At 43.9% G+C, this 15,097-nt stretch overlaps 1 pseudogene; it reads right to left on the minus strand.

The window, feature by feature from the left end:
* Positions 1-6,545: 6,545 nt before the first annotated feature.
* LOC119333315 lies at positions 6,546-8,163 on the minus strand (annotated as a pseudogene).
* Positions 8,164-15,097: the final 6,934 nt, after the last annotated feature.

The raw sequence follows: 15,097 nt of genomic DNA on the forward strand, positions 1-15,097 counted from the left end.
TTAGCTTAGCACGATGATCGCTTAGTTTGTTGCTGTTGCTTTCTTCATGACTTATACATGTTCCTATGACTATGAGATTATGCAACTCCCGAGTACCGGAGGAACACTTTGTGTGCTACCAAACATCACAACATAATTGGGTGATTATAAAGGTGCTCTACAGGTGTCTCCGATGGTACTTGTTGAGTTGGCATAGATCGAGATTAGGATTTGTCACTCCGATTGTCGGAGAGGTATCTCTGGGCCCTCTCGGTAATGCACATCACAATAAGCCTTGCAAGCAATGTATCTAATGAGTTAATTATGGGATGTAGCATTATGGGACGAGCAAAGAGACTTGCCGATAACGAGATTGAACTAGGTATTGAGATACCGACGATCGAATCTCGGGCAAGCATCATACCGATGACAAAGGGAACAACGTATGTTGTTATGCAGTTTGACAGATAAAGATCTTCATAGAATATATAGGAACCAATATGAGCATCTAGGTTCCGCTATTGGTTATTGACCGGAGATGAGTTTCGGTCATGTCTACATAGTTCTTGAACCCGTATGGTCCGCACGCTTAACGTTCGATGATGATCGGTATTATGAGTTTATGCGTTTTGATGTACCGAAGGTAGTTCGGAGTCCCGGATGAGATCGGGGACATGACAAGGAGTCTCAAAATGGTCGATATGTAAAAATTGATATATTGGACGACTATATTCGGACATCGGAAAGGTTCCGAGTGATTCGGGTATTTATCGGAGTACCGGAGAGTTACGGGAATTCGCCGGGTAGTATATGGGCCTTATTGGGCTTTAGGGGAAAGAGAGAGGGGAGGCTGCGTGCCCCCCAAGGCCTAGTCCAAATTGGACTAGGGGGAGGGTTGGCGCCCCCTCCTTCCTTCTCTTATCTTTTCCCTTTCCTTTTCTCCTACTCCTACTACATAGAAGGGGGGGAATCCTACTCCCGGTGGGAGTAGGAGTCCCCAGGGCGCGCCATATTAGAGGGCCGGCCCTCCCCCTCCTCCACTCCTTTATATACGGGGGAGGGGGCACCCCATGAACACACAAGTTGATTAGTTGATCTTTTGGCTGTGTGTGGTGCCCCCCCCCCCTCCACCATAATCCACTTCGGTCATATCGTAGCGGTGCTTAGGCAAAGCCCTGCGTCGGTAGCATCATCATCACCGTCATCACGCCATCGTGCTGACGGAACTCTCCCTCAAAGCTCTGCTGGATCGGAGTTCGTGGGACGTCACCGAGCTGAACGTGTGTTGAACTCGGAGGTGCCGTGCGTTCGGTACTTGGATCGGTCGGATCATGAAGGCGTACGACTACAACAACTGCGTTCTCATAACGCTTCCGCTTACGGTCTACGACGGTACGTGGACGACACTCTCCCCTCTTGTTGCGATACATCACCATGATCTTGCGTGTGCGTAGGAAAGTTTTTGAAATTACCGCATTCCCCAATAGTGGTATCAGAGGCAGGTTTATGCGTAGATGTTATATGCATGAGTAGAACACAAAGGAGTTGTGGGCGTGGGTATATACATATTGCTTGCCGTCACTAGTTGATTCTTGATTCAGCGGCATTGTTGGATGAAGCGGCCCAGACAGACATTACGCGTACGCTTACGCGAGACTGGTTCTACCGACATGCTTCACACACAGGTGGCTAGTGGGTGTCTGTTTCTCTGGCTTTAGTTGAATCAGATTCAATGAACGGGGTTCTTTCTGAAGATCAAAAGCAATCACTATACCACGTTGTGGTTTTTTTGATGCGTAGGTAAGAACGGTTCTTGCTCAGCCCGTAGCAGCCACGTAAAACTTGCAACAACAAAGTAGAGGGCGTCTAACTTGTTTTTGCAAGGCATGTTGTGATGTGATATGGTCAAGAAATCATGCTAAATTTTATTGTATGAGATGATCATGTTTTGTAACACAGTTATTAGCAACTGGCAGGAGCCATATGGTTGTCGCTTTATTGTATGAAATGCAATTGCCATGTAATTGCTTTACTTTATCACTAAGCGGTAGCGATAGTCGTGGAGGCAATAGTTGGCGTGACGACAGCGATGCTTCCATTGAGATCAAGGTGTCAAGCCGGGTGATGATGGTGATCATGACGGTGCTTTGGAGATGAAGATCACAGGCACAAGATGATGATGGCCATATCATATCACTTATATTGATTGCATGTGATGTTTATCTTTTATGCATCTTATTTTGCTTAGATCGACGGTAGCATTATAAGATGATCTCTCACTAAATTTCAAGGTATAAGTGTTCTCCCTGAGTATGCACCATTGCAAAAGTTCATCGTGCCGAGAAACCACGTGATGATCGGGTGTGATAAGCTCTACGTTCACATACAACGGGTGCAAGCCAGTTTTGCACACGCGGAATACTCGAGTTAAACTTGACGAGCCTAGCATATGCAGATATGGCCTCGGAACACTGGAGACCGAAAGGTTGAGCGTGAATCATATAGTAGATATGATCAACATAGTGATGTTTACCATTGAAAACTACTCCATCTCACGTGATGATCGGACATGGTTTAGTTGATATGGATCACGTGATCGTTTAGATGACTAGAGGGATGTCTATCTAAGTGGGAGTTCTTAAGTAATATGATTAATTGAACTTCAATTTATCATGAGCTTAGTCCTGATAGTATTTGCATAACTATGTTGTAGATCAATAGCTCGCGATGTATGGCAAAAGTGGCTGTGTAATTCTCCCACCATGCGGCTGCGGGTCCATCCAATTGGTGTGCGGCAAAACGCACCTTCTCGGCATCTGTGCAACTAGCAGTGGTTAACTCCCTTCCAATCCTGCGGAGCCAGTCATCCGCAACTATGGGCTCGGTGCTACTGGAAAACACCAACGGCTGTAACCTCAGAAAACGGGCTAAGTTGTCAACTAGTTGTGGTGGCGGAGGGTTATCATTGTTGTTGTTGTTGTTGCCTTGGTTCTGAACTAATAACTGCATCAAGGCATTCTGCTGCTGGATCAACTGAGTGAGCTCCGGTGGGAAGACAAATCTGGGGTCATGTCTCGGAGGCATCTGATGGGTTTTAGAGGGGAGGGATTAGAATAGAATGAGGTCTAGTGAGAAAGCACTACCCATATGCACATGAGACAAACACAATCATATCATATCATATCAATCAAGCAAGCAAGGGCATAAAATCGATCTAACTATCGTTATAGTGTTCGGACTATTCTATATACATGGGGGAACACTACTGATCATATGGTGGTCTACTAGAAATTTTGATCGGTGGAAGACTCCATGATGTCCGCTCCAGCTTCGTCTTCATAGTCATCATCACTACCATTAGAGTCGGAGTCGGTGTCATCGATGATGATGTAGTCTTCAGAACGAATCTCCTTGGGTTCTTCATCTTCTCCTCCTGGTGCGGGGTCTCCCATGAAAACTCCTAGCTTCCTCGTCAGGTCGTCATTCATCTCCACAAGTATCGTCATTTCCTCCTCATATCCATCGCATGTAGACTTGAGTTCCTCTTCTAGCTCTGTGATCATGGTCTTCGCCTTCTTCAAGTCTATTATGCTTGTGCACATCTGGTTCTCCTGGCGACGATTTAACTCCTGGATGAAAGCTGCAATGGACATGTCCTTCCTAGTGACGATCATCTCCCATTGCTCATCTCGGCGCCCACATATCTGATAGATAGTGTCCTTAAGCTCCTTGTGATAAACTTCGCCGATGCGTCGCATCAAAGGAAAACTCTATGGGCTCAGTGACTGGTGTGAATGTCCTTCCTGGAACTTGAACTCGAATCATCCAATGTTCCTCTTCTGGTATGTGGTAGTGTAGGTTCAGGTGAAGCTTGGTATTCCGATGTTCGGTTACCTAGTGACTTCCTTCAAGTGTTGTCCAAACGGGGTGTCTTCATCCGGCTGAGAAAACTTGTTCCTTGAGTCTGCCATCCTAAAGAGTAGAAAATGGAGAGAAGTCAGAAATGAGTAGAGAAGAGTGATCTATGGCTCATCTTAGTGGTCGTGTCCTACATTAAGTGTGTGCTCTGATACCATCTTGTAGCGACCCAACCTCAGACGGTCAAGTCTCTGTGCTTCAGTGTCATCCCTGGATCGGTAATGCTGACACACACAGTACTCGAAGGATTTATAACAGAGTAGCAATCACACACACTTATTACATCGAATGTCTCAAAAGAGAACTTATTACAATAAATATGGCTTAAGGCCATCTAAATATGATAACAGCGGAAGGCTTGGAAGATAAAGTGAGTCCATCAACTCCAACGGCATAGCTGAGTGCATGACAAACGACCTATGGCACCTTACTCGTCATCTGAGAAGTCTGCAACATGATATGTTGCAGCCCGAAACGGGTCAGCACATGGAATATGCTGGCAAAATAACACAATAGAGCAATGAACGGATAAATGCTATCACTACATGCATATATGGCTGGTGGAGGCTCTATGGTTATATTGTTTTGCGAAAAGCCAATTTTTCCCTACAACAAAGGAATATATTTTATTTAACTATCATGGTAGTTGATACATCATTGAGAAGGTTCCTCCAACTCAATCCCCAACTAAAAATAATTATTAACATCCCAACAAATTAATTTAGAGTGATTAGATCAAATCAATCATTCAAGTACCAGATATTCAAGATGTCCATAACCATGGACACGGCTAATCATGATTAGTTTGTACACTCTGCAGAGGTTTGCACATTTTTCCCCATAAGACTCGGTCTCCTCCTTTGGATTTTTTCGCACTACATGGTGTTTGAGAAACGGATACCGAGACATCCCCTAAATCTGCTAGTCTACCACTGGAAGAGGTCATGCAACATACTCAACTATGCCAGAGCCCATAATGGCTTGTGGCTGCACACGGAAGTTTCTAGCATGAATAATGTTATGATCCATTTGATCCTGGGTGGAGGACCATAGGATGATCACACGGTACTCCGGGATATCCTAGGACAACACTGATTCTCCAGGTGCCCACAAGCAATCCACCCAGATGTGTATTAAAGTTGCCACCTTAAGTTGAACCATTAATTAACAACAAGGAAAAATGCCCGTGCGTTGCACCAGGAGAAAAATACAAATCGAATGCTATGCGAACCTAATAAAGCAAAAAAGATAAATAATTTATTAGTAAACAAACCAAAACCTAGAAGTTGCTAGGGTATTTTCCAAACTTTGACTGACACTTCTCGTAGGCCCATATTTTGCATCTAAGAAACCGAACTTCGGTGCATACTACACTTCAAAGCCAACTGATCATCATAGGCAGTATATGTATCAGCGACAAAGGACAAATAATGCTATATAACAGGAAGAGAAATAATTGCAAACTAATTGTACATATAAAAAGAGCAAGAACACAAATATGATCATATGAAATGAAGTTTGAATATAATAGCAGCAGACCAGAACTTTGTTCTCAAAGTGAGGTAAAAGTGCTAGTAAATGTAATTTCTTGAGACCACAATTGTAGTTCGCTTGCAGCACGCAACCAAATAAGCAAGCAGTAGGCAACCGAAAGTGCTCGTAACTAACAGGTGTAACACAGATAGAACTGGATTCTATGTCAGGCTTTCAACAGGAACAGTTAATATCCATGACACGATAGACCAGTGAACTACATGTAGACCATAAAGGTGCCAACAACATAATAGACCAATGGGCTACATGAGCAAAATTATTTAATACTCATCTATGTCACCTAGTACTATCTTATTAAGCAGAACATGCTAACATGTGAATTAATGGTTAAAAAAGTTACTCCTGAAAAAACACCTTATAAAGCTAGAGAGAGCACCAATTCTGAATGTTCTAAGATCAATGAAAAGACTTGCTCACATAGCGGTATGGACTATGCCTGACCATAGTTAGCAACGACAGAATAATTATTTGGAGTGTGGAATTTGCAAAGGATAGTGCCAATAGAGGAAAACAACTGAATAAAATAAAATTCCATTAGCGGATCTCCAGGTTTGGAATGGACCGAACTTATTTGGTGCAGGCTATATATAAATATAATAACACTACCATATATGCCTCACACGTCCATGGTTAGAATAGCAAGGAAAAACTTCATATGAATTGTTTCCTGTGCATCAGTCTGGTGCCTTTTGGCCAGGCATCAAGAACCATGTAATTATAAACTACCATCTATCAGTTAGTACAATACCATTAGGAATATGCACTAAATTAGGAATTTAAATAAGCTAATATACCTATGCTGAAATCAACCCATACAACACTCATTCTATATTTTTCCCAGCTCACCCAAATCCTAAAACAAAATTGTATCTAGGCAAAAAGAAAGGAAACACCTAGATGTGACTTCTTTATACGATTAAAGAAAATCTGTAGACATACATTTGTCACCTAGAGAATGAGTTTTCTCACCCAAAGCAATAGGAGTTGGCGTACCCATGTGTCACCCAAAGCAATAGGAGTCTTGCGACTCCACATGATGTAAATTAATTAGCAAACCATTATTCGAGCTTCTGCCGCACCGCCGCCCAACACGCTCAGTTCTGTGACCACATTTCCCTCATGCTCATATTCCTCGTGTGCACGCACAAGTTTTGATTCAGTGGGTTGCAGCTGGCTAGAGTGTTGCTGCTCTGCAGGGACCATCTACTGCTGCAACTGCAGCACTTCATACTTGTATCTCAGTTAATTATGTACCCATCTACTACATATCTATACCTGCCAATGCAAGTTGTCTTCAGATTAGGAGTCAGAAGAACGTAACATACCGTATGCAGAGTATGATGCCAGGACAATGATATAGGCTGAGGCTCTTTTGATGGAATAGCAGTAAGGTACTGATGTGCTACCAGAAGCCTTATAGGGTGTGGGATACCTGCTGTTGTATGGCTTGAATGGTTTTGTTTCACCCTGCAAATATGTTGATATTCTTTTTAAGCAATATGAGTAATCAAATGAAACTCTAAATGGAGCACACTCTAATTCAATGAGCATTGAAATGTGTATAACATAGATCCACTGAATTGTTTTCTATTTGGTACTTCTACTTGAACTGTAAAAGCATCCACTGAGACATAAGAAATGCGAATGAAGTATCAGAGACAACTATCCTTACAAGTTCAGGAGCAAAATATATCTCATGGTTTCCAGCTATCTAGATCCAAGGCTGGTATGCGAGATTCCGCTGTACAAATCTTGCCCACATATCTCACCTTGTATTATCAATTTATCATGATATGGGTAATTATCGGCATATGTCAGGTCCCGACGAAAAGCACTGCCTGGGCTTTTGAATTGGACTCATAATGAGTGAGTGTGACATCGGAGTCAAAACTCTGACCGAGATCACCTAAACACAATAAATTCTCAGTAATATTACTCATAAACTACAATAGTAAAATTATGTTGAAATTCAGACATGGCCATGCAAGTTATATTCTGAGCAAATTTGACAATACCTATCAGACCAAATGTATATGGAACATCTGGGCCACTTTTCGGAGGGGTCCTAAACCAAATCTTTTTCAGCGTCTCTTCAGTTCCAACATCATAGTAATACTTTGTGTCAAACTGCAAGAAAAGTCATAATTAAGCCTTGAATCAAGATTCCAGCCTTCATAAAACATAAGCATCAAATGTTTGACGTGTCGGTAACCTTCAGGTTCTTCATTGTACAATGATGAATGTATCCCGAGGTATATCTGTAGAACGTATACCACGAATGATTTCACTTTGCAGAACAATTGAGATTATCTTTTGAAGTCTCGTAAAACACAATGCTTGATCCAGGTTCTGACTATTGTCACCCATGAGATTATCATGGATGTACTATTGTGGTTGCCTTGTCTGATATGAACCTGTTAGAGCACCTAATCAATCAGTATGAGAGTGGAAGCCACAAACAACACCATGATTGAGCTGTAGAAAAGGGTAGACACTGATCCTACATCTCCCTCTTTGCTGATTGCTGATTTATGATTGTATTAGACCATGGAAGAAAAGCAACATGGTCAGACCTTTAGATCGTATGGCATGCGCCGAGGAGGCCAGCCATCCTTCTTCCACCGTTCTTCTTCTCCCTGAATCCCCGTTCTTATTTTCCCTGAATCCTCTTCTGTTTCTCTTTTCTATACCAGGGAAAACCAAAGCCCCGCCATGGCCTTGGAGCCCCCCTGCCAGCCATGGAGGTCCGCCTTTTCCTGCAAGGACTTCGAACCGCCGCATTGGATCCCTCTGCTCGCGCGCCCGTCCGCCATCGCCCGGCTCCGGCGAGCTCCTGCCTAGGTTGCCAGATCCCTCGCTCCAGCCTTCCTCGCCATTCCCCCGCCTCGCCACCCGCCTTCGAATCAGCCTCCCCAACCCCTGCAAGCTCCAGCCGCCGCCGCCGCCGTGCTACCCCCAACCGCTCGAGCCGTCGCGTTGCCTTGATCAAGAAGGTGCACTCGAGCATAGTCGGCGTGTAGCCAGTCATGCAGGGGTAGACGTGTCGGTGTGGTGGGCGGTTGCGGCGCACGGCGGCGCGTGAGGCAGGCGGTGGAGACGGTGATTGGGAGGCAGGGTCGTGCGAGGGCTGATTTTCTTTCTTTTTTCTCGGCTGTACCGGTTCGGGTTAACTTATTCCGAGTACTGCGCGTTGAATACCCAAAATAGTAGGACTTTTGTGAAAAGCCTCGCGACGATGAACCCGAAAGACTCAATCCATGCTTTATTATTAGGTAGAGATCTCACATCTATCATGGATCCACTCAAACCCAATCCACGTCTACGAGCATAGCATAGCAATATAGGCATAGCGTAGAACTAACTCCCAAGGGTTTGATAATAAAAGGGGAATAGGTTCTACCTCATCATCTACTTCCCAAACCCACAAGTTAAGAGATCCTACTCACTCAATGTGTGAGGGTTGAAACTAATGCATAAAAACTGGGTAATAAAAGGGTATGATCAATGTGTTACTTGCCTTGCTGACGATCTGCAAAACATAGAGATTCGTAGTAGCACGCTTCACACTCCGGGTATTCTATCGCAAACAAACAATAGCATACATAAGAACTCAAGCAAATATGCATGGGTAAAACTCAAATAAGAAGATCTAACCAGAAAGTTCAACTGAAGAACTCCGGTTTGCAAAAAGAATCAAATCAAACGGAGCAACGAAACTCAAACTACGAAAGAAACAAGATTCAATTACTAATCTAGACTAAAGTCAAATTTCACAGTACCAAAATCTTATTCAAGTTGCTTAAACAGAAAGAGGGCTTCGAGACGAAGATCTAGGCGCTTGTTTCACCTGATTCAGATAAACGAGCGAAAAGATATACTAGAACAAAGATTAGGGCAGAAATCGCGATCGAAAATAATCGCGGAAAAACCCTCGAAAAAGAAAACTGACGAACAGGCTAACGAACGAACGTCCGCTGTATGCGGCTAACGGATGAACAGCGTTCGTTAAAACGAATGTACGGATGAACATCCGCTATTTAATTAAACTGAAGAAAAAATGAAGAAAACCAAAAATAAAAAATGATCTAGGGTTTCGAAAAAACCGGTGGTTTTCCCGAGAAAACCGGGCGGCGACGGTTACTACCTCGCGGCGGGGCGGCGACGCGTCAGCGAGGCGGCGGCGGCGCGACGTGGCGAGGCGGCGGCGCGGATCGAGCGGCGCTAGGGTTAGGGCTGGCGGCGACGTGACTTGGGCCTTGGGGGTTTGCGGGTTGCGGCTTGTAAAGCCGGCCGGGCCATGAGTCCTAGCCGGACACGGCCCGATAGGTCGGTTCACTTTAAAAAAAAATCCTAACATGGAAAAACAAATAAAATAAATACTAAACGAACTCCAAAAATTGTGAAATAAATTTTCACGATCCTCTAATAATATTGCGGAGAAAGTGAACATTTATTTAGACCTCTAATGCAATTTTGAAAAACGCATTTTTTCCTAATTCAAATAAAATTGCAATAAAATCCAAATAAAATCATTTATTCTATTTTAATATTCTTCCTCTAATATTTCATCTATTTTGGAGAAGTCATATTATCTCCTCTCATATATTTTAATATGAAATATTTTCGGAGGGAAAAATAATTAAAACCAAATGATCCTCTTTTCAAAATTTGAGAAAAACTCAAATATGAAAATAACGAAATTCCCAACTCTCTCCGTGGGTCCTTGAGTTGCTTAGAATTTCGAGGATCACGAATGAAATGCGATAAAATATGATATGCATGAATGACCTATGTATAACATTCCAAATTGAAATTTTGGGATGTTACAAACCTACCCCCCTTAAGATGAATCTCGTCCTCGAGATTCAGGTTGGCTAGAAAATAGGTGTGGGTGGTCTTTGCGTAGATCATCCTCTTGTTCCCAGGTGGCTTCATCCTCGGTATGGTGGCTCCACTGAACTTTGCAAAACTTGATAACCTTGTTGCGAGTAACTCGGCTGGCAAACTCGAGAATTTTGACCGGTTTCTCCTCATAGGTCAAATCACTATCCAACTGAATTGCTTCCAGGGGCACGGTATCTCTCAGAGGGATATTGGCTATCTCGGCATGGCACTTCTTCAACTGGGAAACGTGAAACACATCATGTACTCCTGACAGTCCTTCGCGTAATTCCAACTTGTAGGCAACCTCTCCAATGCGTTCCAAAACACGGTAAGGTCCTACAAATCTCGGGGCTAACTTTCCTTTAACTCCAAAACGTTTAACTCCTCGCAGAGGTGACACTCGCAGATATGCTCTGTCTTCGATTTCATAGACTACTCCTTGCGTTTTGAGTCTGCATAACTCTTCTGTCTAGACTGAGCTACCTTTAGTCTATCTCGTATCAGCTTAACCTTCTCTTCAGACTCCTTAATCAAATCTGGTCCAAACAATTGACGGTCTCCTACTTCATCCCAAATTAACGGTGTCCTACACCTTCGTCCATACAGGGCTTCGAATGGTGCCATCTTCAAACTGGCCTGGTAACTATTATTGTATGAGAACTCTGCATAGGGTAAGTTGTCATCCCAACTAGATCCATAATCTAGCGCATAAGCTCTTAACATGTCCTCCAGAATCTGATTGACTCTCTCGGTCTGTCCATCTGTCTGCGGACGAAAAGCAGTAATGAACTCTAGCCTAGTACCCAAAGTATGGTGCAGCTAGTGCCAAAACTTTTAAGTAAAATGTGTTCCTCTATCTGATACAATGGTACTCAGAACTCCATGCAGACATACGATCCTGGTCATATATATCTTGGCCAACTTCGCACTTGTATAGGTGGTTTTCACTGGGATAAAGGGAGCTACTTTGGTCAAGCGGTCCACTACTACCCAGATAGAATCATATCCCGATCGGGTCCTGGGTAATCCGGTGATGAAATCCATGCCAAGCTTATCCCACTTCCATTCGTGTATCGGCATAGGCTGAAGTAATCCTGCTGGCTTCTGATGTTCTGCCTTCACTCTCTGACATACATCACATACGGCTACATACTCGGCAATATCCTTCTTCATCCCGGTCCACCAGAAACGCTCCTTCAAATACAAATACATCTTGGTGTTTTCGGGGTGTATCGAGTATGGAAAATCATGAGCTTCCTAAAGTATCAACTTCCTGATCTTGGCATTGTTGGGCACAAATACACGGTCCTCAAACCACAAGGTGTCGTGTTCATCCTCACGAAAACCTTTGGCTTTTCCTTCACTCATCTTCTCCTTTATTTCAACAATTTCTTTATCATCCTTCTGAGCTTCTCGAATCTTTCCCAATAATGTTGATTGAACTTCCATTGCTGCAAGAAAACCTCTAGGGACGATCTCCAAACGAAGCTCCCTGAGATCTTCTGCTATCTCCTTTGGCAATCCTCCGCTTACGAGGATATTGACATAACTCTTCTGGCTCAAAGCGTCTGCTACGACATTGGCCTTTCCTGGATGATAGTGCAACTTCATATCGTAATCCTTTATGAGCTCCAACCATCTCCTCTACCTGAGGTTCAACTCCTTCTGTGTGAAAATGTACTTCAAACTCTTATGATCCGTGTAAACATCACAATGGTTCCCAATAATAAAATGTCTCCGGTCTTGAGTGCATGCACTACAGCTGCTAACTCCAAGTCATGTGTGGCATAATTCAACTCATGCGGTCGAAGTTGACATGAGGCATAAGAAATAACTCTCCCGTCTAGCATAATTACTCCTCCAAGTCCTAAGTGAGAGGCATTGCAATACACTTGGAAATCCTTGCATATATCTAGCAGAATTAGCACTAGGGCTGTAGTCAAATGTTTCTTCAACTCCTGGAAACTTTCTTCACATTCTTCAGTCCAATGGAACTTGGTGTCCTTCTTCAACAACTTCGTCATAGGCTTTGCAATCTTGGAAAAAATCTCAATGAATCTCCGATAGTATCCCGCGAGTCCAAGAAAACTGTGGATCTCTCCAACTGAGGTGGGTGCCAACCACTCAGTGACTGACTGAACCTTGGTAGGATCCACTATTATACCTTCTCCTGATATAGCATGTCCAAGAAATCCAACTTCCTTCAACCAAAACTCACATTTGCTAAACTTGGCATATAACTGATGTTCCCTGAGCTTCTCAAGAACCAAACGCAAATGCTCCTTGTGTTCCTCTTCATTCTTTGAGTATACCAAGATATCGTCAATGAACACCACAACAAACTTATCCAAGAATTCCATGAACACCTTATTCATCATACTCATGAAATAGGCAGGGGCATTAGTCAGTTCGAATGACATAACCGTATACTCGTATAGCCCATACCTTGTGGTGAAATTTGTCTTAGGTATATCCTTTTCTCGAATCTTCAGCTGGTGGTATCCTGATCGCAGGTCGATCTTCGAAAACACTTTAGCTCCTTGCAGCTGGTCAAACAAATCATTGATCATCGGAAGTGGGTACTTCTTCTTAATCGTCACTTCATTCAATGCCCGATAATCAACAACCATTCTCAGAGATTTATCCTTCTTCTCAACCAAGAGCACTGGGGCTCACCATGGTGATGAACTTCGTTGAATGTAACCTTTCTCCAATAACTCCTTGATCTGCTTCTTAATCTCCTCCAGATCATTTGCGGGCATCCGGTAGGGTCTCTTCGATATCGGTCCGGTGCCTGGCAACAGCTCTATCAAAAACTCAATATCACGGTCTGGTGGCATGCCTGGTAATTCCTCTAGAAATACATCCGGGTAATCCTTCACTACCGGCACTTCTTCCTGAACAACTCCCGTGAGAGAATTTACGTGAGTACTCTTAGGAGTATGCCTGGATACATACTTAACCCTTTTTCCCTCCGGGGTGGTGAGTAAAATTGACTTACTGGCGCAATCAATGTTTCCTCCATACTTCGATAACCAATCCATCCCCAGTATCACATCCAATCCTTGGGATACCAAAACTATTAAGTCTGAGGGGAAAACATGGCTGCCAATGGTTAAAGGTAACCGGTCGCACCATCGGCTGGCCATATACTCTGCACCTGGTGAACTCACTAGCAAGGGTGTCCTAAGGGCTAAGGTGGGTAACTTAAACTTGTCCACTAATCCCCTTAAAATGTATGAATGCGATGCACCAGTATCGAAAAGAACAATTGCGGTAAATGACCTAACCAAAAACTTACCGATAACTGCATCAGGCTGCTCTTCAACCTCCACCACGTTCACGTGGTTCACTTGTCCACTGTTCAAAGGGTTGGGCTTCTTCCCAGAGCTTCCATTGTCATTCCCATTCTTCGCTTCAGGGCACTCAGTGGCATAGTGTCCAGTCTTCCCGCACTTGAAACAAGTAATGTGACTTAGATCCTTCTTGGCGGGTGTGGCTGGGTTAGAGCGATTCTGATTGATGCTTGCTCCATTCCCATTCTTGGGGCCATTGTGGTTATGGAAAATCCCTCCGTTATGGGTGTGGCCTCCATGGTTATGGGTAATCCCTCCCGAGTTCGGGGTGAAATGGGGTTTCTGTTGAGCTCCTGAATTGTACTTCCCTTGTCCATACTTCCTCTTAAGGCTCTCAATCTGCTGTTGCTTCCCTTCAATCATAAGAGCCTTGTCTACCAACTCCTGGTAGTTGTTGAATGTTGCCACCATCAACTGCATGCTCATCTCATCATTCAGCCCTTCCATAAACTTCTCCTGCTTCGTGGCGTCTGTGGCCACATCATCTGGGGCATAGCGAGATAACTTGCTAAACTCCTCCACGTACTGACCTACAATATGATTCCCATGGCGTAAGTTGCAAAACTAACGCTTCTTCATGCTCATGGCTCCAGTTGAGACATGGGTTGTGAGGAAAGCCTGCTGAAACTGCTCCCAAGTGACATTTGCTATGGGAAAAGTGGCTGTGTAATTCTCCCACCATGCGGTTGCGGGTCCATCCAATTGGTGTGCGGCAAAACGCACCTTCTCGGCATCTGTGCAACTGGTAGTGGTTAACTCCCTTCCAATCCTGCAGAGCCAGTCATCCGCAACTATGGGCTCGGTGCTACTAGAAAACACCAGCGGTTGTAACCTCAGAAAACGGGCTAAGTTGTCAACTGGTTGTGGTGGCGGAGGGTTGTTGTTATTGTTGTTGTTGTTGTTGTTGTTGTTGTTGTTGCCTTGGTTCTGAACTAACAACTGCACCAAGGCATTCAGCTACTGGATCAACTGAGTGAGCTCTGGTGGGAAGACAAATCCGGGGTCACGTCTCGGAGGCATCTGATGGGTTTTAGAGGGGAGAGATTAGAATAGAATGAGGTCTAGTGATAAAGCACTACCCATATGCACATGAGACAAACACAATCATATCATATCAATCAATCAATCAATCAAGGGAATACAATCGATCTAACTATCGTTACAGTGCTCGGACTATTCTATATACATGGGGGAACACTACTGATCATATGGTGGTCTACTAGAAATTTTGATCGGTGGAAGACTCCATGATGTTCACTCCAGCTTCGTCTTCATAGTCATCATCACTACCATCAGGGTCGGAGTCGGTGTCATTGATGATGATGTAGTCTTCAGAACGAATCTCCTTGGGTTCGTCGTCTTCTCCTCCTGGTGCGTGGTCTCCCATGAAAACTCCTAGCTTCCTC

This window comes from Triticum dicoccoides, chromosome 7A (genome assembly GCF_002162155.2).
Source record: "Triticum dicoccoides isolate Atlit2015 ecotype Zavitan chromosome 7A, WEW_v2.0, whole genome shotgun sequence".
Lineage (NCBI taxonomy): Eukaryota > Viridiplantae > Streptophyta > Magnoliopsida > Poales > Poaceae > Triticum > Triticum dicoccoides.